The sequence below is a fragment of the Taeniopygia guttata genome, chromosome 2, assembly GCF_048771995.1.
Source record: "Taeniopygia guttata chromosome 2, bTaeGut7.mat, whole genome shotgun sequence".
Classification (NCBI taxonomy): Eukaryota; Metazoa; Chordata; class Aves; order Passeriformes; family Estrildidae; genus Taeniopygia; species Taeniopygia guttata.
In genome coordinates this window covers 97,428,514-97,454,173 of record NC_133026.1, presented here as the reverse complement: position 1 = coordinate 97,454,173, position 25,660 = coordinate 97,428,514, and the positions used below count along the sequence as shown (strand labels likewise).

At 35.7% G+C, this 25,660-nt stretch overlaps 1 long non-coding RNA gene across 2 annotated transcripts in view; it reads left to right on the top strand.

Moving 5' to 3' along the window:
- Positions 1-7,357, top strand: part of LOC121469514 (uncharacterized) — a 74,538-nt gene extending 67,181 nt beyond the window's left edge. For both annotated transcript variants that reach the window (XR_012054076.1, XR_012054074.1), the window contains exon 6: positions 2,440-7,357. This is a non-coding gene — a long non-coding RNA (uncharacterized lncRNA). The remainder of the gene's footprint in view (positions 1-2,439) is intronic.
- Positions 7,358-25,660: the final 18,303 nt, after the last annotated feature.

Genomic DNA, 25,660 nt, shown 5'->3' with positions numbered 1-25,660 from the left:
AAGATGCACTCTTTCATTGAGTCAGCTGCAGCAGATTGGCTGAAAATGACAGAAAACATGATAATGATAGCTAAGAAATTAGGCATATAAGAAAGGTTCTTGAAAACATACCCTGTAACTACTTTGTGTCACGCCAGCCTTTCTTGTCAATGTGAGATTCATTAATCCACACAGACACAGAGAAACATCCGAAATAAATGAAAAGTGTGGAAGCTACCTGCTCCTCCAGAGCTCTATAGGACTGTTAAGAGGTAAAGGAAGAATCTATTTTCTGTTTTAAATGAGAGCAGATGTATTGTTTTTAACAGTTAAGGTTATCGTTTTAACAGTTATGGTTAGGAGTCACCTTAAGTGAAATCCCAAGAGTCTGCTTACTCCTTCTTTTTTGTGCTATCTAAAATTTGTCTGGAAATGCTAAGAGAAATCTAGAGACATTCTAAAATTCTTGCATATCAAAACATTCTCTTTTTTATGAGCTGACGAGGAATTTCAGATGCATTGATCCACGGGGTTCTTTCAGACAAGAGGGACTAAAGTCATAAAAGGAGAGGAAAGGGTGCAGATCCTGTGCAAGCTGCTAAACATTACAAGGCAGAACAGAGAGAATAGTACTGTCTATTTGACCTTCTACTGCTCTCTGTCTCCTCTGGTTGTTTTACCCAATCAAGAGCCAAGCCTTGTGTAGCCACTTTCTCACTTTGCCACCAGTGGGATCAGGGGGAGAAGAGGAAGATTAAAAGATGGAAAACTCATAGGTTGAGCTAATGTCAGTTTAATAGAGAAAAAAATGGTCCATGCAGGCTAGCAAAGTAAAACACTGCTTTCCCACAGTTAGGTAGATGTACAGCCACCTCCAGGAGAGCAGGGTCCCATCATGTTCAGTAGCTATTTGAGAAGACAAATGTCATCACTCCCAATATCCCTCCCTTCCTTCTTCTGCCCTTACTTTATATCCTCATTTTATGTATTATAAGTATTATTCCATGTGGGATGGAATAACCCTGTGGTCAGTTTGGTCACTTGTCCCAGCTGTGTCCCTCGCTGCCATGCGCATTCAGTCTCCTCACCAGCCTGGCCATACAAAAACAAAAAGGACTTGACTCTTTATGTCCTGCTCTGCAATAACAAAAACATCTCTGTGTTATCAACCCTGTTTTCAGCACAAGCCTCAACACTGGATACCATGAAGAAAACCAACTCCAACCCAGCCAAAACAATCACATATATACACAGATATATTTTCTCTCTACCATGAAGAAGTTATTAGAGGAAGAATATTTATTGAAGTAAGAATTTCAAGACACTCAAGTGAATTAGATATTTGAACAGAATGTAAATGAATCAAACATTCTCTAATTGCACATGTAGGAAAATGTGAGTTTAATCTAACAGACAAAATAATTTCTAGGGTAAGTATGTGAAAGCTGATGCTGGAACAATGATCTCACTTTTTATTAATAAGAAATTTAAACACAGAAAGAGCATACCAATGGCAGTGAATTTCCCTTCAGGTGAGTATGGAGAGAAGACTGTGTCAGAAAGAGGTAAAATGAGAAATCCTGAAGCTTGCTTGACTGCAACTAAACTATAATGCAGAACACAGTCATTTAGCAGGACAAATTACAAGCAGGCCTGGTTGGTTATGGACCAGACAAGAGAGACTAGTTAAATCTTTCCAGGGCACTAAGATAGGTGACATTGCACTCACCGACTGCTTAACCACAACAAAACTTCTTAGTATTAAAACATTGAATCACTTGTGGTGTTTCATGGGAAGGCTGAGAATTGTCCTGCTGCTCAGTGACTTGGAATGCTAATGGACTCCTGGCAACTTATTTCCAGTGCAGGCCTGAAACCAGCCTGATGAAAAGTTGCTCTGAAATTTAGTTGCTGAACAGCTGTGGAAGGGGGTATATACTGGGCTGTATGTGTAATACTTATCGCATAAAAACCAAGGTACTGACTTACAGAAACCTGCTATAAATCACATTTATCAGGCACTTCTGCCCTAACTGCATTTGCCCTGTAATTCCTTTCCACAATCTGTTCAATCATGAAATACCAGGTGGGAAGGGAAATTCAGGATCATCTAGTCTAACTTTTCTTGGCAAAAAAACATAGCATAGACAAAGTGGCCTAGCACCTTTTTCAGTTTAAAATGCTTAAGCTCTTTCATAAATTTCAGTGAGTAAATCTTGTGCGTAAATTGTTTACAAAGAAACAAATTTTCTGCAATTATTGTGGGATGTAGTGAACTTTGGTATAAACAATGTGGATGTTCTGATGCAGGTTTGAATGACTTGAAAAAAAATTATCTATGCCTTGGAAATTATCCAGCCATCCTTATCATATTGTAAAAAATCTGAGGGCTAGTTTTTGTTAGTACCTTTACTCAAACACACCATATTTTCTCTTTGTATTTCTGTCTTACATTTCAAGCCAAGTTAATAGTCTCAGAGCCCAACTGGTCTCATCCACCAAATGGGAGAACAGGACACGGACCATAACTTTCCCAGTACAGAGAGGAGAACAAAGATCCAGCGACAATATATCCAAGCTAATAATAAATTCAGAACCTTTCTGTCTGGCCATGTTCCCCCAGCTTCCACTCCACAGCAGTGAAGAGATCAAGAGGGTCAAGCTTTTTGGAATCGAGCTGTAGAAGAAATAGAAAGATTTCTGCTCTGGCTGCTAACAAAAATCTGCTGTCAATAGCTTTCTTTGATCCTACTGTTGATTAATAATAATTTTCTTCTGTAGACAACAGAAAAAAAACCAAAAACCTGTACAAACAAGATTTTTTTTTTCCTATTCTGTATCATTTTATTAAATCTTTAATAAAGACTAATCAAAGTCTATTTAGGAAGCTGTAGAAACCAGACTGCCATTTTGGTGTGCTACACATTTTATTAAAATTAATGATAAACTATCAACAACACAAGTGTTTTAATCAAGAAAAAAAAAAACACCAAAAAAACAGTTGCTACAGGAAAGATAGACTTCTCAGAAGTGACTTGCACAAAATCACTAAGTCAGTTTGCTGTTACATCCAGTCATAAACATAGGAATCATATAGGTAACCACCAGGAGCTGAAGGCACCTGCCTAAACTTCCAGTCAATATATTATGCTAGTCTTTCTCTCAGCATCAAAGTTTCTTATAATAAATGGGACAGTGTTTCTCAACTGAAATTTTATTGTATTTCTTTTAAGTCAGCAACAAAATTTTTATTCACTTAAGCAATGCAAATAGCAGGCTTGATTGTCCTAATTAAATTAGTTATAAGTACCAGAGTAGTACAATCTGACCTTCACATGTAAAGTGAATATATACGGACTTTCCACAGATAAATTAATTGGAAAAATGATTAAGAGGAAAAATGGACTTAGCATACTTACATCACCCCTGCATTATGCTAATACTTAATATTACAGCAGCAATAGAAAGCTTACCTATCATACTTACATCACCCCTGCATTATGCTAATGCTTTTTGCTTCAGTAACATCAATCTGACAAGGCATTAACATGCTCTATCTCTGAAGTGATGTACAGTAGCACTAATGATATGTTAGTTTAAATCACTGTCAAAATGATACTGCTGTAATACTGCTATGTTCATGATTTGATCTAGTGTATTGCTGGAGAAACACCATGCTGATTTCATGCCAATGTAATAGATCATTATTTTCCTGTCACTGTGAGGATACTGTACAATAATCCATAGAAAAAGAAGGAAGACAATCTGACCGAAGAAATCTCTTAGAGAAAAACTTAAGAATTCATTAAAATAGTGTCTTCTTATTTAGCCACAGAGAATTTAAGAAAAATATCTTTGCCATAATCAATGATAGAGGCATATAAGATTCCTAAATTCCTTTTGCAAACAAAACAATAATAAAATAGAAGAATCATGTTAATTTACATTTTTATTGGTCTACAAAGCAGACCAAAAGGAGAATTAAAAGCACATGAGCTAGATCAGTAGAAACTGAGGTAGTTAAAGAGTGACCCTCAAAGATAACTAATACATTGGTTTTTTGGACAGTACAAAGCTGATGTCCTTGGTGTGCAGGTGGATAGCTAATGACTGTCAAGAGACATTTCTCATTGCTCTTTAATCTGGTAAAACTCAAACAATTTTTCCCTCCTTAAGCTCTCAATAAAGCAAAACAGCAATACCTTGTGATTCTTCAGATGCATACACAAGTATGTGGGAGGAGGATTAACAAAGGTCTCTGACTGTATTTGAAGTGAGTATTTTGGATACAGTTTGAATTCCTCCAGGGAATGCTGACCCGGGAAAACCCTAATGCTTCAGTATTTCCCTTTTCTGCCAGGAGTCCAAAGGCTTCATATTCTTTGACAAGGAAAGTCTAGAGACCTGAATGACCTTACTTGAGAAGATATCCATACAGGTTTCCAATTCAGGAAAGTAAAACTCCCTGGAGCTCCAAACTTTGGGCGTTCTGAAATTCCTGGCTTCTCACGTCTGTATTTTTATAAGCAATTATCTGTCATGAATCACTTTTTTAATAACTTTTTGCGATACTTTTACCATCACTGCATGTCAAAAAAGGCTAAGAAAAAGAAATCCTCTTTTTAGATGTCCCTTCCCCAGATGAGCTCCCTATGCATGATCAGTGTGCAAAAATCATTAAAAAGTCTGTGATTTACTGTTGACACAGTCATCTCTAGTGGAGTCTGCCTTAAAATCCAGTGTGCTTGTTTCTATCCTGTTGTAAAGGTCAATATAAAAATAATAAGAAGAAAATGAAAAGTAGGTATGATTGCATTTGCTGGTACAGCTCATCAAGGGCTAGTCACAATCTCAAGAGCTCCTGAAGCTATGGGAGGTCACAAGGTCAGCCTTTATGGCAAGCTGACCTGTTCAAAGCTGGTGACTTATAGTCACCATTTTTATGCTTCTTAAGAAAAAAAAAAAAATCCAAATATAAGTCACTGTATAACAAAGTGTTTGATAGAGAAAAGAAGATTTTTTCTCTTTCCAGGCCTATTCCTGCTTGTATATGTTTGGGTTTCTGCTCTCCGTAACAGTTTTCTATAGTCTTATGACTTTACTGTAGGCTTTCTTTTATAGCAATATGTCACTGCAGAGAATTTCATTTCTAAAATATCATGAGAGTCTAAAGATTCCATTCCTACTGTTACAGTCACTGCCATGGTGACCTGTGTCCCCAGTTGAAGCTATTTTAGACTTTCTTGTTCCCTTGTAGCCAGAATGGATGTTAAGAGAGAAGAGCATTGTTTGTGATACTTTTTAACTTCTTTATTAAACACCTGATTTTCAATCAGACTAAGTATCTTTCTCTTCTATGGGGAAGCTGAGGCAGTTGTCTCCTAGAATAATTGTGAAACTCATTGAGATTCAGGATATGGGAGTATTTCTATTTAGCAAGTAATCATCAATCACCTTCTGCTGTGCTGCTGGAAGTGACATTTTCTGTATGAGATGGGAAATTAATGTCTTCATCATTCTGATATTGAACATTTTCAGGAACTTTCACAAAATTATCAATGTTAGTGCCTAGTTACTAGCCAGATTTAGGGTAGATAATTATGCCTTTCTAACATAAAATTAATTCTTAAATTTCATCTATATACTTGCTGATCTGCTCAGTGCTTCTGTAGTTGGCTCAGTGGTTATCGTGTTCCCTGCAAAATGACCACCTGACAGCAGCTACAAATTGATACTTAATGTATTCTGTGAAGGTTTTACTTAAATTCTTTCTACTTCTGAGGCTTGGCTAAAATTATCTCAAACACAGAGTTAAGACTAAGGACGATTTTAAAGCTGAGAATATTTTTCTTCAAACACTTGATTATATTTCTACAGTACACCTCCAATACATTTCCTTGTTTATCATTCCTGTTTAGAACATTAAAAACAATTTTAAAAATCCCTTAGAAAAACAATGAAGATAATTGACACAAGTAATAGTAAAATTTGTCATGGACTAAGTTCTTCAGGAATGTCTATGAAAGATTTTCTGACAAATATATTATTGTATAAACCTGCGCTTATTCCTGAAATATTATTTATGCTGTTTGAGCAGAAAGATAAGGAAGAAGCAGGAGGTTTATACTCTAAATATCTCCTGCTTCATATGCTGTCACATATTTGGCTGCTTGAGTTAGAGGTACACACATCAGTGGGGATCCCAAACCAGAGTCATGGATTCATTTGATCTCTGCAATTCCTGCTGCTCACACAGGATGCAGTGACTAGAATAAAGCCTCAGAAAAAAAAACTGTGCTATGGTTTAGCTATAAATATAGCACTGTTGTTACTTGTGTATAGCTTTATAACAAAACTGAGGAGACAGCTTGGCAGTCTAGCAGCAGTGCATTAGGTTGTTATACAGAAATCCATGTGTCATGTGTTCCTTACTAAAACAAAGCTATTCCTTCCTTCTGTAGACAAACAAGGAATTTATTAGTGGAAAATAATTACTTTAAAACTTCTCTCCCTGTGGGCCATTTCTGTCTCTCACACATTCACTGTGGAGTTTTTCTCCAGAGCAATCACTACTTTAGTCTGCTTTCCCACTGCAAAATAATAGGTGTATCTTCATACTTTGAAACTGAGTGTAACATTAAGCTTCTGTGTGCACAGTCTGTAGATGCTCCATCTACAATAAGAAGGCAATCAAGAAAATTGTGACAGTTTTGTCCAACCACAAATCTTTCAGTTAGATGAGGTCTGTGCAACAAGAATGCTCTGAACAACAAAAAAAAACAACCCAAAAACCAGAAAATAAATTAATGAAGAAAAGTGAGATGTCTTGCATTATATAGGAAGAACATGAGCTCTTCAATGTTTCTTTAACCATATATTCACTCTTTACCAACTAGTGATAGTGGTTGCCTAAGGAAGAATTTTAGACCAGGACAAGCATATAGGGATACTTCCCTAGTGTGTTCTCCATAATTTTAGTCTGTGAGTTGGTTCCACATTTTTGTAATTCAGGCTCAAAAATGCTTCAGTGAAATCTTCCTAGCCCTGAAGGGAAAATGGAGAGTATTTTTAATGAATACTTATCAGGAAAAAAAAAAAAAAATAGAAGAAAAATACCCCCCAAACATCCTCATCTGCCCCTCCAACAACCCCAGCCAATCAAGCCAACCAATACACATCAACCAAACACCCAAGAGTATATAACAGAAAGGACAGATATCAGGGTCAGAGTAAATGTAAATATTGTCACTTATTTCTAAAATAGGAAAGGAGTGAGGGGAGGGATATCCTTCATCCAGATGCTTCTGAATCCTTCACAGATTACATTTTTAGGGAAGAGTCCTTGCTACATACAGCACCATTTTCCACAGAAGGGGAAACAGCATTGATCATTTGCTGCTTCCTTAATTCAACAGGCAGAAATAGAGTTGCAATAACTGAATAACCTGAAAGAGCACACCACAATAAAACCAAGATGGAATACTGATTCAGTTCTGTAAAAAAACCTCACTTCCTTCCCTTGTTATGAACTTAATGATGCTTATTTTACTCTTCTCCTATTTTCTGCATGTATGGAATATTATTCAAACTTTGAAGCCTTGGTGGATAAAGCAGTATTTTTAAATTACCAGTGAATGTGGCCCACCTTTTTTCCTGATGTTGGATTTCTGAAGCAGGAATCTACAGGAAGCATATTATCCAAAGTAATATTCTACTGTTATGAAAGGAAAGAGCCAAATCTAAATGCTTACTCCAAGAACATAAACAACATTATACCCACAACAAGCAGCCATCTAATATGTTTGGTTATATATTAAGATTTTCTTGTCAAGTTTAGTTCCTCCAGGTTACAACAAAATAATTGCTGCACATCAGCTTTCTAGTGCTGCTCAAATAAAAATATCCCTGCAGCATGCTACTTTACATATTATTTTGCAAATATTTGATGTATTTCTAACCAATAAAAAATCCTAAATAATCAAGGAGAATTTTTGGATGAAAATTAGTGTAATTTAGAAAAAGTTTTTTTTTTAATATATATGTCCTGTTCCAGTTTTTTAAAAATACTTATTGTATTCAAAACAGTATATGCAAATGTTGGCTTTAATTAAAGTAGGATTATATCTGTTTTCTGAAATTTTTGTGATGGTTGCTGCTGAAAAACTGCCTTTCCATACAGACCACCAAGGGCATTTAAGTTTGTTGAGTGAACAGGCATTACAGGCTGATTTCAATGCATTGTTTTTACCCTTGTGAGGGAAGGCATTACTTAAATTAAATGATGCTGACTGTCAATACCATGCCACAGACCTTACATTTGTGTCAATGAATAATAACGTTTTGTGGAGGGTGGATAATCTTCAGCGCTTATTCTAGTTACTGCAATTATTACCTAAAAACATAATGGTCAAGTTCTGCTCAATCAAATTTTATGGCTATCCTCGCTTGCCCTGTGGCTGCTGCGCTGCCTCTAAAGGCGCCGGGGTAGTCTAAAGTTTGGTGTGCAGGGACATCTAGCGGCACAAGGATTGCAGACCTGACGACAGGCTGATCATCCCAGTGCCTGTGACTCCTTCAGGACACCCAGAGAGGCGCGACCAAGCAAAGGGATGTGAATCCTTCCCACTCTCAGGGGCTGTAAGGGAGAACAGGAGCCACTTGTACTGTGAGCCGCAGAGCCCCTTTCACCAAACGACACTTGCTAAGAGGGTAACAGGGCAGAACCTTGCCAGCATTTCAACCTGTCATGTTGCTCTAGTTTCTTGTATCGGTGAGCAAATCAACACAAGGCACTGCTGAGACCAATTCAGGAGTGGTGTTGTTTATTCTAGTGACAAGTGTCTGCTTTTCATTATTTTATGTCCTTTCCTACACATGTTAGTATCATCAAAATAACTGAACAACTTCCCTGAATTAATTTTAAAATACGACTAACTTTGTCATGCTTTGTTTTTTCCTTTTTTCTTTTGGAGAGGAACATTGATGGTGAAAATACTTCCAAGCAGGAAAAGCTTTCTTATGACTCTCTGTTTGAATATATGTGCTACTAAACAATTGCACTACATGAAGCATAAAGGGTGATTCATTTATCCTTAGTTTGTCAAGGTAGAAACAGGTGAGAATTTTCTCCTTTGAGCCAGACTTTTAAGACAGTTCTGACTTCTCAAAGGCAGTACTTGATTTAACTGCAGATAGTTCTGTTATGCTGAAAGAACGGAACTGTCATTTGTGGACATCAGTGGTTACACATTTTCTACATCTGATTGCAGCTTACTGCAAACAAACCTCACTGACATAAGGTGTCTTTCTGACTTTAGTTATAACCTGGTTTTAAATGAATATGGAACATACCCTGGGGCGTCAAATTATGCTAAGCCTTTTCAGTGTAGAAAATTGTAGGAACAAAAAGGAAAAAATAGACATAATATATATTCATGCAAGCATATCAAATATTTGGGCTGATTTGAAAAAAAAATGTTCAGCAATGAAATATTCATTATAAGCACACAGAGAGTGTGCGAAAGAGAGAGAAGATATAGTTGTGTTATGACCAGCTCCTTTATGTGTACCAAATAATTTAGGCTACATCAAAAGATACTTCTAAAGATATGATTTTGAAAGTCTATTTATATTATTAACATACTTTCCTTCTGCCATGAAAAATTTTCTGTAATCACAAAAGTTTCAGAATGTTAGAATGTAAAATTATAGGGGAAAAAAGGAATGAAAATTATTATAAGAGATTGCACAACCTGTACTGATTTCTAATAAATATATTGATATAATTTTACTGAGTTAAGAAAATCAGGAAAAAATCGAAAATAGTTTGGGTTTTGTTGGGTTCTTTAAATTTTATTTTCAATTACAAAAAATATAACCACCATTGTCCTGTAAAGGTTAATTCTCATATTACATAGTAAAAGACTTCCAATCAAATTATTTCTATCACTTCTGATTGTCACATTTTCAAAATGCTGATATTATTTGGGAAGATACATCAAATTATCTTCAAAATGTGAATCATGAAAACCAGTCACTGGTAAATCTACAGTTCATAAAAATCCATAGCACCTCCAGCTTCCAATATTTCACTTTTTCTGTAACATTCCTGTGTTGGTTTTGCACAGCCTGGTTTTTGGTAGTGGGGAGGCCACCTAGCTGGCTTCTGTGAGAAAATCCCTGATGGCTCTGAAGATGGGCATGCCTCTGGCCAAGGCTGGGCCAATTAAAATGATGATAATACCACTGTAAAAACATATTTAAGAAGAAAGCAAATCAAAAGTAGTGGTGCAGTTTTAATTCTAGCCAGAGAAGAGAAGGAGGTGAGAACATGTGAGGAAAACTAGATAGAGACACCAAGATCAGTGGAGAAGGAGAGGAGGAGATGCTCCAGGTACCAGAGCCAAGATTCCTCTGCAGGCTGTGATGAGACCATGGTGAAGCAGCTGTGCCCCTGCAGCCCATGGGTGTCCATGGGGGATGCAGAGATCCACCCACAGCCCATGCGGGAAGTGCCCATGCTGGAGCAGTTGGATGCCTGGAGGAGGCTGGGATCCAGTGAAAGACCTGGTGGAGAAAGAGGCCCTGCTCCCAGGCTGGAGCAACCTGTCCTTGGAGAACTGTGCCCCATGGAAGGAGAGAGCCACATCACAGCAGTTTTGGGAGGACTGTCTGCCTGTGGCAAGGACTCGCATTGCAGCAAGTGTGGCAGGACTGCTGCTCCTGAGAGTGGACCCACACTGGGGAAGTTCCCGGAGCACTGTCTGCCATGGGAGGGACCCCACGGTGCAGCGAGGGAAGGATTCCTCTCCTGGAGCAGTGGAAGGAAACCCCTGTGATGGAGTGACATGTCTCCCTGTACTGTCAGTCAGAAGGAGGGAGGGGTAGGGGAAAAAAGGTGTTCTTTAACAGTTTATTTTTACTTCTCATTATCCTTCTTTGATTTTGTTACCAATAAGCTCAATTTTTGTCTCTAAGATGAGCCCGTTTTGCCCTTGGAGTGTTTTCTCCAGGTCTTTATCTCAAATCATTAACCCTTTTTTCTCCTCTGCCTAAGTGTGGCAGAGGAGGTGAGTAAGTGGCTTTTGTAGGTGCCTGGCCTTTGGCCAGTGTCAATCCATGACAGTTCTTAATATTTCTTTGTTGGCTTCGATTAGAGGCTTCATCCTCTAATTTTAATACAATAATGAATGATTGAGAACTCCATCTTTCATATTAAACAGCCATCTTTCTCCTTGACATTTCATGATACATCTGACAACAGACAAAAGGTTTTATTCACAAGCAGAAGAAATGTCTCTGACAGCTGATTATGCCGTCATATTTTCCCCTGTAACTCAGCTTATCATTAGCCAGCATTCTTGTGAATCACCAAGGCAATATTCACCAGATGTAGTATCTGCAATAAACTAATTTTAGATAACAAACTAGGGGGGAATTAGGGATTGTGATTGCTGTTTCACTCAATATTCATATCACTCATATGAATAATCTACACATCCAAATCTAGTTTTTAGAACTATAGGAGAAAAGCAGATAATGGCCAAGAAATCCAAATGAATATCATATGAATATGAATGGTATGATATATGAATATGAAGTTCAAATGAATATGATCAAGAATTGTACCTCATGTAGTTTAACAAATTATTTAACTACATTCATTAAGTCTTCACATATGCAATTGAGCAAAGAGCTCCAATCAGTAAAATATAAAACAGATTCTCTTCTGATGCTTGGAGCTGAGAACCACCACTGTTGTCCACAGTACTGGGAAAAGAGGATAATACAAAACACTGAAATTTTTATTTTGCTTAAGTAACATTTTCATTTGTACAGCGATGCAAAGATTTAACAGTCATTTGCACTACGATGTAATTAACTGAGATCATATGCAATATTCCGGTAATGGACAGGTGTTGGGTGAAAACAGCTGCACTGAAGGAAAACAAACAGATTGTAACCAAGAGTTTTTCCTCTATACTTGAGAGGGGAAAAGCAGCCATTTATTCTAGCTACCATGTACAAACATTTATAAGATCACTAGGGCCCTGGGTGTAACAAGTACTGCAGTGTTCATCCTATCCCATTCCTCTTCCTTCCCCTTCTGGACCTTGGGAGGGAGGTCAGAGCCACTTCTGCTGCCATTTGGCAGTGACTTTGGATAAGGTCTGGGATCAGGCTGCATGGGTCTTCTCCGCCCATGAGGGCTGGAGCTCAGTCCCTTAGCCCTGGCCCTTGCCTGGGCTGTGCTGTAGGGACACATTTAGGGATACATAAACAACCCTTTATGATTCTTGCCTTCCTGACTTGCCCTCAGACATCCCTTGGATAGCCATCCTGGGGCAAACTCTGTTTGGATCTGCTCTGCTATCCTTGATAAGGGCTGCAGGACTATATTCCATGTCAGGACTCTGCAGCACCCCATGCAAGGTGCGTAAATGTTCATGTGCCTGTGAGACAGTGTAAGAAGGCGATACAGAAATACTGCTGGTAGCAATACTCTTCACCTCTGTTGGATAAATCTGACCCATTGGGAGGAATTGTGGTAATTTCTGTCAGCAGCTGCTGGGGAAAGTGAAAAATTACTTGTTTCTCTGGTCTCTGCAGAAGCCCGTGGGCAGATGGCTAAAGAGTCATAAATGGAGAAACTAGAAGTGGAAATTTTCAAAACTTCCAAAATTCTTGTTTCGAATTTTGTTACAAGCTTTTTTTTCTCTATTAAGGAAAATAATTTAAAATAGTTTCCTCCCCATGGAGCAAATTTCTGCACAGCATTACTTGCTACCCAATCTTTATTAAAAAAGAAAAACCCACATACCCTGAAATTCAAGCCCAGACCTCTAAATATGGTCTCCATAGCTCTTTGCTGTTTGATTAAATGAATCATGGCTCTTGCTTCAGTGTGAAGTATGTTAATGGGTATTTATTTCCTAACATCATAAGTTATGTAAAATAACCTAAGAGTGTGGATGGTGTGGGAGAAGGGTATCCCAAGAGACTTAGCTTTGGCCTGGTTTTACTCTGACTGAAGTTAGTGAGAATTTTCCAGTTTAACAAGAGCATCAGTAAGCTAATAAAACTTCGTTTTAAAAATATTGTCCTTAGTACTTCTAAGCTGCTTTGAAAGCCTGAAAAGAAAAAGCTCTTAGAAATGCAAAATTGCTGTATTATCATTATGCTGAAATTAGTTTCCTTTTAAAAATAAACTGTTTAAAAGAAATGTTTTCAATGCATTGAAAGAGTTAGGGCTTCCTGAGAAGAATGGTATAAGTAAAGTTTAATTTAAAAGTCACAGGTTAATATTTCTGGTTTTAGAGAAAATGAGGTTATACACATAATTCTTTATTTTGCATACAGTAAAAAACTTGCAATCTGATATAAACTTCCAAACATAAATGCTGCTTTTTTTTTCTTAACCAAAAAATTCATTTACCTCAGTAATAACAGTATTTTTTTTCTATTAGAATAAATGTCATACTGCAATTTCAGAGATGATCAAAATGTTTATATTAATACATAATGTCAAATACACCATTTGGAGTTCTGAAGAATGTCTGAAGAAAGCACAATGAAATATTCCTTTCATCTGTAATGAGCCTAAGAGAAAATATTTTTAAAAATCTAGGAAGATGGTTGAAGTTCAAAAGAAATTAAACCTGAGCTTTGAAATACTGCAGGTTAATATGATTGGATAATAAAACTCTCTTAAATATAAGAAAAATATTCATCTGAGGTGCCCTTCCTTGGGCTTTTTCTCAAGTTATAGCTATTTTCCATAACACTTTTTCCAAGCTAAATTAAAATCTGCTGTTAAATCTGTGTTTTCTAATATGATATCCAGTAACCTTAGGGCTGGATGAGAAGGAGAAAATTGCATAATTCCAGGGCTGCTCCCTTTTATGTGAAAAGGAACTATTTTAGAGTGTTGCTGAGTGTAATCCTCTCTTAAAACACTTTCATTTGGGCATCCTTAATTGCACTTCAACACTGCAAGCAGTTACTTATACTCAATTTTTGTGAACATGCAGTTTAATCATGAGCTAACAGCCATAATAGATAGCTTAGACTAGTATGCTAAAAAGTTAAACATGAGTATGCTCACTGCTTTTAGTGCAGACACCTAATGAGAGTCACTGCAGGCCAAAGAGGTCATGAAGATATAGGCATCTGTAGTTCCACAGTATAGACAGATCAATCAGTATTGCTGAGTTGCTCTCTTCCAACTCTGACCTCTGACTTTTACCCTGGATTGAGCAATAGGATAGATATATAAAAAATGTTGGGTTTTTTTTTTTTTTGTTTTTTTTTCTTTTTTCTGAAGTCCTGGTGTTACTAATACCGGTTTAGCAATTTTACTTGTGTCACAAGGTTGGCTTTCTTTGTTTTTTCTCTTATCTTGAATGTTTTTAATTTACGAACAGTCAATATCATAACTCATTATTTATTCTAGAATTCAGATGATTCACAATTTAGGCACCTATATCTTTGCAGATTCCAATTAAGTGGAGAGAGTGTCAGGGGAGGGACATAAGTTTTGAAAACCAAAGTCACTCATTTATAGGATAACTTCAATGAGAATTCCAAGAAAATTGTACAAAAGAGGTGGAATAAGCACTTGCCATACTTCCTCAGGAAATCCTAGTTCCTTCTCAAGCAGAGCATGGGAAGATGCAAAAGCAGATAATGGGAGTGGGTTACATCTTTGTTAATATAGTCCTTACATTTTTAATTAGCAGCAGCAGAAATCTCTCTAAAGTTATCTGTCATCTCTTACCCGTCCTTTTCTTCCCTAGTAGCAGGAATGAGAGTTTTCTTGCCTCCTCAGAAATTTTAGAAGACACTACAGGTTATTTGAAATATGCCTGTCTCCTCACAGCCCTCTTCTGCCACCCACAGCTATTCAAACTTGTTCCCTGTACTTTCTATTTTTCCCTACTAATTACTCTTACCACACTGGAAATCAGCTGTTCTTCCTCCCACCCAGAGACATTTTCTGTGAATTGCATTTTACCTCTGTAGCTGATCAACTGTTGTAAGGACCAAACACAGATCATAAAAAGGGAGCAATCAGGACTTGTGTATATATTTCCAAGTTACAGTAACTGATCTGAAGTAAGTAAATAAAATGTCATTGTGCTGCCAAGATTTTGTAATTAATTGAAGGGAAGGTTAAGTATGATGGAACCCAGTAACACAAAATCTAAGATTTATTTACTAGGTAGAATGAATACAGGAGTTAGACAACAATTCCTATTCTAGCTCATATATGAACACACATAAGTCTGCATAGGCTGCCCACATCAGACAAGGTATCAAATCCAGCTGCGACCAGCACCATGGTCTCAGGGGCACAGGACATACGTTCTACCTGCCTGAGATGTCCAAACCCTGGATGGTAAAGTGAGTTCAGTCTTTGGCAGTGATGAACACTTTCATAGGTGTGCTTTCCTCAAAAAGAGCTACTGTCTTCACTATTTATTGCTTTCTATTCTAAAAATGCTGTGTAAGCCACCAGAGGCACAACCCAAGGCCAGTCTCATGTCGTGTCACAACCTATTGGTAGGGAGTGTGATGTTTGTTATCAATTCTTATCAGATTGAACAAAGACACCAGATGCATGTTGGGGAGCTCTTATATTCTACTGTACTGTCACCTTAATTCTGGCAACGAGTCCACTTTTTATAATTAAGAGGTATTAGCTAATAATCCCTCAAATTCTTATTTTTGCAATAATGGTGGCAATAATATCGTACCCTTCTATAAGTTCTTGACTCTCACAGCAAACTCCTCAAAGGTACTGGCTAAAAAGCCACAATACACATCTACGTTTCCCCCATTCCCGCAACAGACTTCAGTAAGGGGTTGAAAATTATGGCTGTGATCTGCCCAGGCAAAGGAAGGGGGAAGAGAAATACAGAAAAGAATGAGACAGAACAAAAAAAAACCAAAAAATATCACCAGTCCTTAAGGTGCCATATTGGTACTGCACATGGGTAGTCTGGAGTTGGGGCATTGAGACATAGAAAGTGAAAGAGAAAAAGGAAAAAGAGAGTGGGAGGTCCCAATCCACTTCCCTTTATAGTTAACCTGGTGCACACCTCTTACATAAATTAGATTTTTTTTGTGCTTTTTTTTTTTTCATTTACATATACAGCATATATGCATATACATATGCATATACATCTCTTTGTGCCCTCCTCCAGGGCAGAGGACTGAGTCCAGGCAAAGGACTGAGTCTAAAGATGGAGCAGGAAGCTGACTCAGAACAGTGTTGCCCCAGTTTAACAGGACACTCTCTTCCAATCCCATCTGTCCAGTTGTGACAAGGAGACTGCATGACAAAAAATACAAAGTCCTTTATGCTAAGTCAATTGCCTATTGATAATTAAGTCACTGCCATCTTCTGGGGCCCTACCCTAGATGTATTGCATGGATGAAAAGCTGTTAGCACTTTATCTATGCATCTTTCTTTCCTAAATTATTAGAGAAAGGTAGATAAAGTCCACCTCTTTAGGATAAACCTTCTCCATAATAATCATCTGTGCTCTGTTAGTGATCCCAGCACAATAATTTAACAAGATAGAGATGGGCAGATATAGCCAAGGTCCTATTTAAATGATGCTTTTTTTATAGGCTTCACCCTATGACATTCCCTGTATAATTAATGTTATCTCCATTTAACATATCTGTAATTTACCTTTTTCCTCTTCACACAATGAGCTACATATGGAAGCATAATAAGTGTCATAGGCGGTAGTTTTTATTTCATTTTTTAAAAAATAAATTCAAACAGTATAGAGAAAGCCTTAACTTTTGTTCCGGTTTTAGTGTGTAATGGATACACATGCCTGAAAATAGATGTCATTTTTTAAACAAATAGTAACCTGAAAATTATCCCATGGTGAAGGCTACCACCTTCAAAAAGAGGAGTTAAAATATTTGCCCTCAGTTTATCATAGAAGGTGGAATTATTTGTCATCCTTTGAGTTCAGGGGTGTAACGAAAGTGTCGGAAAATTATGAATGTCCACTTATCCCAGTCTATTCAACATATAAAATTATAACCTTCATTGAATACAGAAAAAAAAAAGATTGAAATATCAACACTATTAAATGAAGATGAAAAGCTGTATATTGGTAACTGATGTCTTGGTACAGTCATACCCCCTGCAAAAATTAAGGAAAAGCCATCTATAATCTAGTGTGTAGGAGAACGTTAGAAGGCTAGAACAGGCAACAGTCAGTCCTAATGTCTATGAATTTAGAAATATTTCTTTCTTCTTATCATTTTTACCACCACTTCTTAGTCCTTGCCCCTGTTCACACACTCAGAATTATCCACCTCATTTTTAATGCTTCTCATCTATCTTGCACTCATGTTTTTCAATTAATTTTTGGTTTTCTTCTTTTTCCTCATTTTTCACCTTAATCAGTAGAAAAGAACAGAAGGCAGAAAAAAGTGATTTTGTTGAGCTTAAGAAAGAGCACACCACATTAAGGTGAAATTCTGTGTTCTGTTCTTGAAACTGTATACAAACAGATGTTGAGAAAAGAATATGAACAGGATAATAACATTACCTCAGCACTACAATTGTGTTACCTCAATGTATTTTCCTTTTAGAACTGTAGAAGTACCATGTATTCCTTAAGCAGTATTAACTTTCTACTTTTTGCAGCAGGTTCTAAGGCTGTGTGAACAGATTTTCCCCTTTGTTTTGCATTGTTTTGTTTTTATTGGTTGTCTTTATTGGTTTTATTTAAGCCTGGAATTGTATATTACTGATGTACAAAAAGAATAATTCACATGCTACATGGAAGCTAGAAAAAATAATGAGGAGACAGAGCTTCAGCTGCTGAGATTAAGGATTTAGGAAAGAATTTAGGAAAAATCATGTGACTGCAACATTTAGTCTGCTGATAGTTTCTTTGTTGGTGGTGATTTTTTTTTTTTTCCTTATGCCTAAGACCTCTCTTAATTCTAATATGTATCTGGGAAAGCAATCTGGGGTTCAACTGGCAAAATAGTTGAAGTTTGTTCTTGTTATTTATACCCATATAAATTCTATTTTGCATCTGTTTTAGCATTCCTTCTCATTTCAGAAGGCAGTAACTGTTCATACGCATGCAAGACCCGTGGGTAATCTCTTCTGAAATTAACTCTTTAAATTCACTGCAATATGAAATTATAATTTATAACAGTTAACTCATGGTTACATTTTCCTTAACTTCTGTTTTAATAAATTTCTTTATACAATTTTCATAAACTTCATTAATTTTAATCTAACATGTCTAGCTGTTTTGTTTCATGGCAACAGGAAGTTTTTTTTGCTTCATCTATAGTACAACTACTCTACTCTGTACATGGAGAAGAAAGATTCTCTATTGCAGCACTCATAGAAGTTGAAATGTTCCAAATTTGCAAGTATATCTAAGTGGAAATAAGTCCAAGTTATTTTGTACTTGGTGACTCTTGTCACTGATATCTTGAAATTTAACTAATCTTTGTCTGACTTATCTATGTTAACATAAACACTTTCACCTCTTTATTCTTATTTTTTTGTTTGTTTTCAAAACTTACTTCAAGAAAAATAGGACAAAACACAAGAAAAAAGCACCAGATACCAACAATGATGAAACAAAAACAGGTTATTATTTTTTTCTCTTCAGTATAATTTAACTTCTTTTACATAGAAATTTTTTCTCCTTTTTTAAACATCAGACATCTTCACATGCATTCTTCATTTTGAAATTTCTACTACAGAGGCATCCCACAATGCAAAGGAATGATGTCACATTGATTTTCCAATTTTGATTTTAAGAAGCCTAAATATTGTTTTGAACCCAACTGTTTATTTCAGGGAGCCTATACTGACAAATGGAAAACTTCAGGGAGCCTATACTGACAAATGGAAACCTTCAATCTGTACTTCAATTAGAAAATTCCAGAGAAAGCAAGATGAATTTCAAAGTTATGACTTCAGTTTTGTTGCAATCCAAATGAATCTCATAGAAACTCCTAAGTACTACCTTCCAATAGGTATAACATATATATATAATTCATTGAGATTTAATATTTTCTTTTTAAGTTCATAAGTTTGCAAATATTAAAATTTATTTGAGGTGCTGCATTCATACTCCCACAGAGACATTGGTGTATTTATTTAATTCTTCCACTTCCATTCACTTAAGACCACCTGAGAATTCTCACTCAGTAGGTTTTGCAGAGGGTATAGTGAAAATATATTTTAAAATCTCAGTAGTGACTACAAACAGTTTATAGGACTTTGAAATAATGATCTGAAGCTGAAATACTTAGATCCAACCATGTTAATATTTATTCATACCTTTCATGCCATCATTAATGCAGTGGAGCACATTCAAACAGATACCGAGCTTCTAAGACTGCACTCATGAAGAACTAAGAAGAAACTCAGACTTATTCTCATTGGAAATGAAGAAACCTTGTGATGTCCTAATTAAAGTACTGCTGTTTCAAAGATGGTAAATAACACTGATCCAAGTAAGAATTAATAGTTGCAAAGAACACCATGATCTCAAAAAGTAGTAAAAATCCATAAATCATTTATTCTAAAACATTTTCTTCCTTCATATGACAGTGCTGTACATAGGAAACAAATGAAAGATGTATTTTTTACATCTATATTCAGAAAATGTTCAATAATTAAAATGATTAAAAATTTAGGCAGGATTTTGTTTGTTTGGGGTTTTTTTGTTTCACATAACCAATAATAAAAAGAAAGTTGTTAAGCTTAGTTATGGACTGAAAATTGCATAAGCAGATTCTGTGCTCCTTTAAGGTTTAACTGAAGAGGGCATTACAAGGCTGGTGCAGACTGAGCAGATGATTGTGAAAAGACCCACTGTTCAAAAAGGTATCAAAGTATTTTTGATTTAGCTCAGATCTTTTTGTAATAATGGATTTCAGGTACCTAAAATATGACAAAAATGATCCTTTCATGTTTTTCTCCCCATAAGTCTGAGAAGAAAGTCTTGGGATGTTTCTGTCTTAAAAGCCTTGGGATAGGAATGAGGGATCGTTGGCAGATCTTGGATATTGTTATGAAATATTTAGACTGTAAAGATTGCTTGGTCTCCTTTCAAAAGTTTAATGAGATTGCAAATTCTTCCAAGTAGTGCTCTTAACATGTTAATGACCATACTTAAAAAAAAAAATTTAATTATAAATATAAATGCTCCTAAATTGTAAGGAGGTGACTAGTCCCAGTCATTTCAAAGAGCTGAAAAAAAAATATCAGTTAGAGTGTACAAGTTCAAAATTATCCTAAATCAGGAAATTATTTCAGTATCACACAAATAAGCTTAATACCTCTTTATTTTATAGGTGAGAAAGTTCAACATTAATTTCAGATGGAATTAGCTTTTTCAGCAATAAGAATACTGCAGATTATTTCACCTGGACAACTTAGGCAAGGACTTCAATAGCAAACCTGGTGGGTCAATTAAATGTAAGTGCTACACTGAATCTGTCCCTTGAGAGAGGAAATCCTACTGAAGAGAAATTTCTCCAATACAAGGAAAATGGGAAATTGATTTACAGTCTAAACATGTCAGTTCTTATAAACAGAGTTATAACGAGGGTCTATAGAATGTCGGATAAAGAAACAGAGGACTGTATCGGGGAACAGATAACACATCAGTATAAATGAAGTATAATTGTTCAATCAATAGTTTGCTTTAAAGGTTTAGGTAAGATTTCATTAGACATAGATCAAACAGGTGTCTCTTTGTACAGAGATCAATGAATTGTAGGTTTATAGTGGGAAAATACTCATTCAGAAAAGAGTTAAAACTATTAAAAGCAACTAAAATGCACTGAAACAGATCATGGTAATGGATAGTTTTTAAAGTCAGCTAAATAGTATCCTTTATCTTTCTTTCCCTCTCCTTCCCTGCCCTACTTCTGTGCCAGCAAAGGTAGCCACTGAGGTAGGCTGGTTGCTGCAAAAAGCTTTCCATTTCAAGTATTGTTGCAACGTGGCAAGTGTCATTCTTTACGTATGAAGCTGCTGCTGAGATTAAAATCCATAAAATGAGTAGAATCACATTCAGGCTCAATGCACTGCATACAAATAGATATTTGCCTACAGGGTCATTCCCCAGGTATCAATGCAAACATTTTTAACTGGTTTAAATAGCCCTCCTCCTGCTTTCAAGAAGTTCAGCAATCTAATCAGGGAGCAACAGCAACACTGTGATTTACAGCACACTTAAAAAAGCAAATACTCAAACAAATAATGGGAACAGACATTATTGCTCTCTATAAATACTCCAGGAATGAGCAGGGTAGTAAAATGCCCAGGAGGAAACAGAACTTTTTAAACTAATGGACAATGTTGGCAATTGGCAATAAATTAATTTAGACTGGAAATTAGGAGATTGCTAACTATTAGAAGAGTCAAACGATGGAACAGACTCCCAGAGGGAGTAGTGAAGGAAAAATATCTACTATATTTAAAGACACTTACAAAACCTTTGTGAAAGCTATTAGAGAATAATAGCTAAATATAATAGAGAAAACTGGAGATTAGGCCAGTTTGCCCAGATTCTTTGCAGTATTCTGTCATACTTTAACAAGCATGATGAAGAGAGGAACAGTAATTCAAGGGGTGATACCAATTTCCATCTCTTTCAATTGTCTGGAAACAGTATTTTAACTTGGAAAAATTGCTATATTCATTGAATGTGTTGCATATAGTTTGAAAATCTGAAGTGAAAAATAATTTGATTTCATAAGCCTATTCCCATGTACACCCATCATATATTTCAGAACAGGATATGTAAATGAACTGAAGCTTATGCCTACTGCTCTGGATAGATGGTATGATATATTGAGGGCATAAAACCACATAGTCCCTCAGGAGCATCTCTTAAATCCCCATAGTACAGCATTGCTTAACCTCCTTATCATTCTCTAAGAGAAATCAGCTGCAAGATATGTATTAGAAATCCTGACACCTACTTAAGTCACTGCTGGAATAGCCATAGACTTGAATGGAGTTTCCATTCCACTTGAAGCTTTCCAGGGCAGTAGTTTAACTGCATATCAAGATTTTCAAGCTATTGAAGCAAGGTTTTGCCAACTGGATTCAACAACCACATGGTGATGTGCTAGATTTACTTGTCTAAAAGTCAAGCCTTCGTTTTTAGCTGATTTATGTTTCAGCACAAAATAAAAAGAAAAGAAAGAAAAAGAAAATTATAGATGCCTTCAAATATTTAGTAGAAATATAGAAATTGAAGTTTAAAAGATAGTGGTAGTCCATCAACAGAGGATGCTACTCCAAAATCAACTTCAATAGCAAAAAAATATATCCAATGTGATAGATTGAAATCCAGCACTAATGAAATTATTATAATGTGCATTGCAGAAAATGCCAGTATGTGAGTGCAAAGCAATTTTGCTGACAGTGCAATAAAGAGCACTGATACTTTAAATGCTTATTGGCATTTCATTAGAAAGTTTTAGGACATAACAATAAGCCTTATTAGAAGAACAAGCAGCTAATCATTATCCACTGACACAAGACTGCTTTTCTCCATCTCTATCCTTACATTCTTTTACATACTTTACCTTTTTTCTTGAAGTTTGTCTTTAACTGACAAATACTTATCCTGAGAAGAAAGGGAGATTGTTCTCTAATTACTGCTTCTAAAAGCCACATCCCTTTGGTTAAGTACAGCAGTCCCTTACACCCTTGAAAACCCTTGAATGGATTTCATATCTGGCAAAAAATCTAAAAATTAGTTGTGAGAAATTGTCTTTTTCTTAACGGTAGCAACTTTATTATTACGTGTACTAAAGGATGTCTTAGAATTATTTAAATTATATAATTGCAAAAATCATACTAGACATTTATTAGTCAACCTGCCAGGTGCTTCTTGCAAACGCATGAATGCAATCCCCACCTGTGAAGAATTTCTGAGAACTTGTTAGGAAAATTGAAGATGAGTTGTTTCTCTAATTGAGTTATATTGTAGATATGTAAAAACTACAACAATTTAGCAACTAAAGAAAAGAATTGTTTTTGTTTTGACACTGCACATTACTAGGAAGAACATCTATGTATCTAGTTTTTTGCAATGAACGGTTAATGGCTAAAACATAAATCATCTAATTAAAAGAAGTGATAATTATGATAGCACTTGCCTTCCAACTTCATTTAGTCATTCTTTAGAGTTTTTTCTCCTTCAATACTGCTTACAAATGTGCACTATATTGCTGCTGAGTTATAATCAGTTTGACATTTTTAATTTTTAATAACAGATTCTGTATTCATTTCAGTTTGTGATGATGATCCCAGCATGCTATAATAATTTGCATCACACTTCTAAATGAGAATTGATTTTGTTTGCATGGGTAATTTCTCAGCAATTCCCCTTAATTTCAAGATGAATGTGTTTTTCAGTTTTTCCAATTATGTAAAAACAAACAAACAGCCCCTCCCCCCCAGAGGACTCTCTCAGCATTCCTAAGATCTTTATAACAATCAGTTTTCAATTAATTGTCTTCAACTCTGTGGGAGATTGTTAAATACCAGCAGGATTCACTGAGGTTGTGGAGTCTCTTTCCTCAGGGATTTTAAAAACTTGGTTAGACACAGCTCTGGTCAACCTGCTCCTGCTTTGAACCAGATCTACAGCAGGATGACCTCAAGATCTCCCACCCAAACTAGATATTTCCATTGGTTTATGAATGCAATCATGAATCAGATTATATATTGGTGCCGTTTTACATTGAAATTTACAGGGAAGTAATTTGCACAATTCAGTCAAACAAGAAAATGGCAATAAACATTTTAAAATATATAAATTTTTTAAAATTTTAAAGTCAATGTCACATTTGTGCATGTGTGGTTTTTTTACATACAATCATACACACACCCACACACCCACACACACACCCACACACACACACATATATATATATATATATATATATACATGCATGTATATTTCTTTATATTGATACATGTAATTTTACACATTCTATTTTGTTAAAATAGCCCTTTTTATACACCAGATTTCTATGCTTAATACACTGACATTTTTGAAAAAATATTGATATTTGTATTTTATTTCTAGCTCATTCTAATTATATTTCAGTGTAGTTTAATTAATCATCAGCATCAAAACTAAAGGCTGACACAACAAAGAATGAAACTAGAGCTAGACCACAAATAAATAGTTTTGTTTAAGAAAAATAAAAAGCCTATCCAAAAATAATAATATTTTATTTCCCTTAGAAAAAACACTTAGTTGATTCAATTTCTTTTTTTAAATGCTTTTGACTTCTTAGTTATTCTAAATAAAATTATCCGGAAATTTCTTGTCCCCATAATGCCTGTATAAGTTGAATGTAAAACTATGTTATATACAGAGCTACAGCTGCTGGTGTATTTATTCAAAATTGAATATGATTCATTTATACAACTAATTATAGAGAAAATAATGTTGTTTTTGTAGTGAATTTCATACTATTACCATCTGTTACATATTTCAGAGCAGGTTTTTAATCCAGAAGGGGCTTTTTCTTGGAATGGCAACAAATGAATCTTTGTCTTTATTACAGGACATATTAATTGCATTACAGCCTTAATGCAATAGAATATCATATAATGTCAAATTCTTCTTTCTTGCTTCCATAAATCCATACTGACTTTAATTTCATTACAACCAAAATACCTCTGGAAATCACACCCAGCACATATCATACAATATACAGTACTGAAAGCACAATCTGTTCCTAGAAATTGTCATATGAAATATTTCCTAAAAGTTAATTTTTAACTACAGGAATAGATTTTTTACAGGAAGTGGGGCACTTAATGAGGATCTCAATTCTGAGCAGCCTTAACGCCTCAAATTTTTTTTAAAAAAAAGTATTTTCCAGTCTTACCTGGAGTTTGTTTCCATTGTCCCTGGGGCTGATTGCTATGTTTAGGGATGAAATGATACTTGTGTCTGTAAAACTATCTGTGTAAGTATTATAAACAATCAATATTCATGTATTCAATGTACATTCAATGTATACTGTATGTGTATATTTTACATATGAACATACATGTGTACAATGTACACATAAATGTGCATTGTACATGCACAATGTACAATCTGTCTGCTGCCTGTAGGATAGCACTTTCATTCTTTTCTTTCTTCTTTCTTTTATTAACAACTAAACAATAATACAAATCCATTTTTAAATAATTTGTAACTTGGGGTACATTTTGCATAGTTTTTCCAGGGGAAGCTCTGATTTCAGGCTGCAACTTTCCCAGCTTCAAGCTGATGAAGATACTGTGCTCCTCAGAATGTGAACCTGCAGTTAATTTCCGTCTCAAGGTCTTTGCAGGGAGGGCAGAGAGGGAAATTCTAAGGAACTAGATTATTTTAGATGTTAGAGATAATCATATTCTGCCTGACTTGTGAAACTATTTGCTTAAAACATGTTAAGACATGCTTAATTTAAAAGTGGAAGAGATAATCCTACTTGAGCTTGATAAGGCCTGAAGCCTTTATCAGCTACATCGCTGGTAGAGAGAGATCTGGGATGGAAAGGATTAACTCACCTGCTTCATTTCAAGCAAACTAAGCTTGCAAAAGAGCTTTCAAAATAATCCAATCACATCACTGTGAAGTGG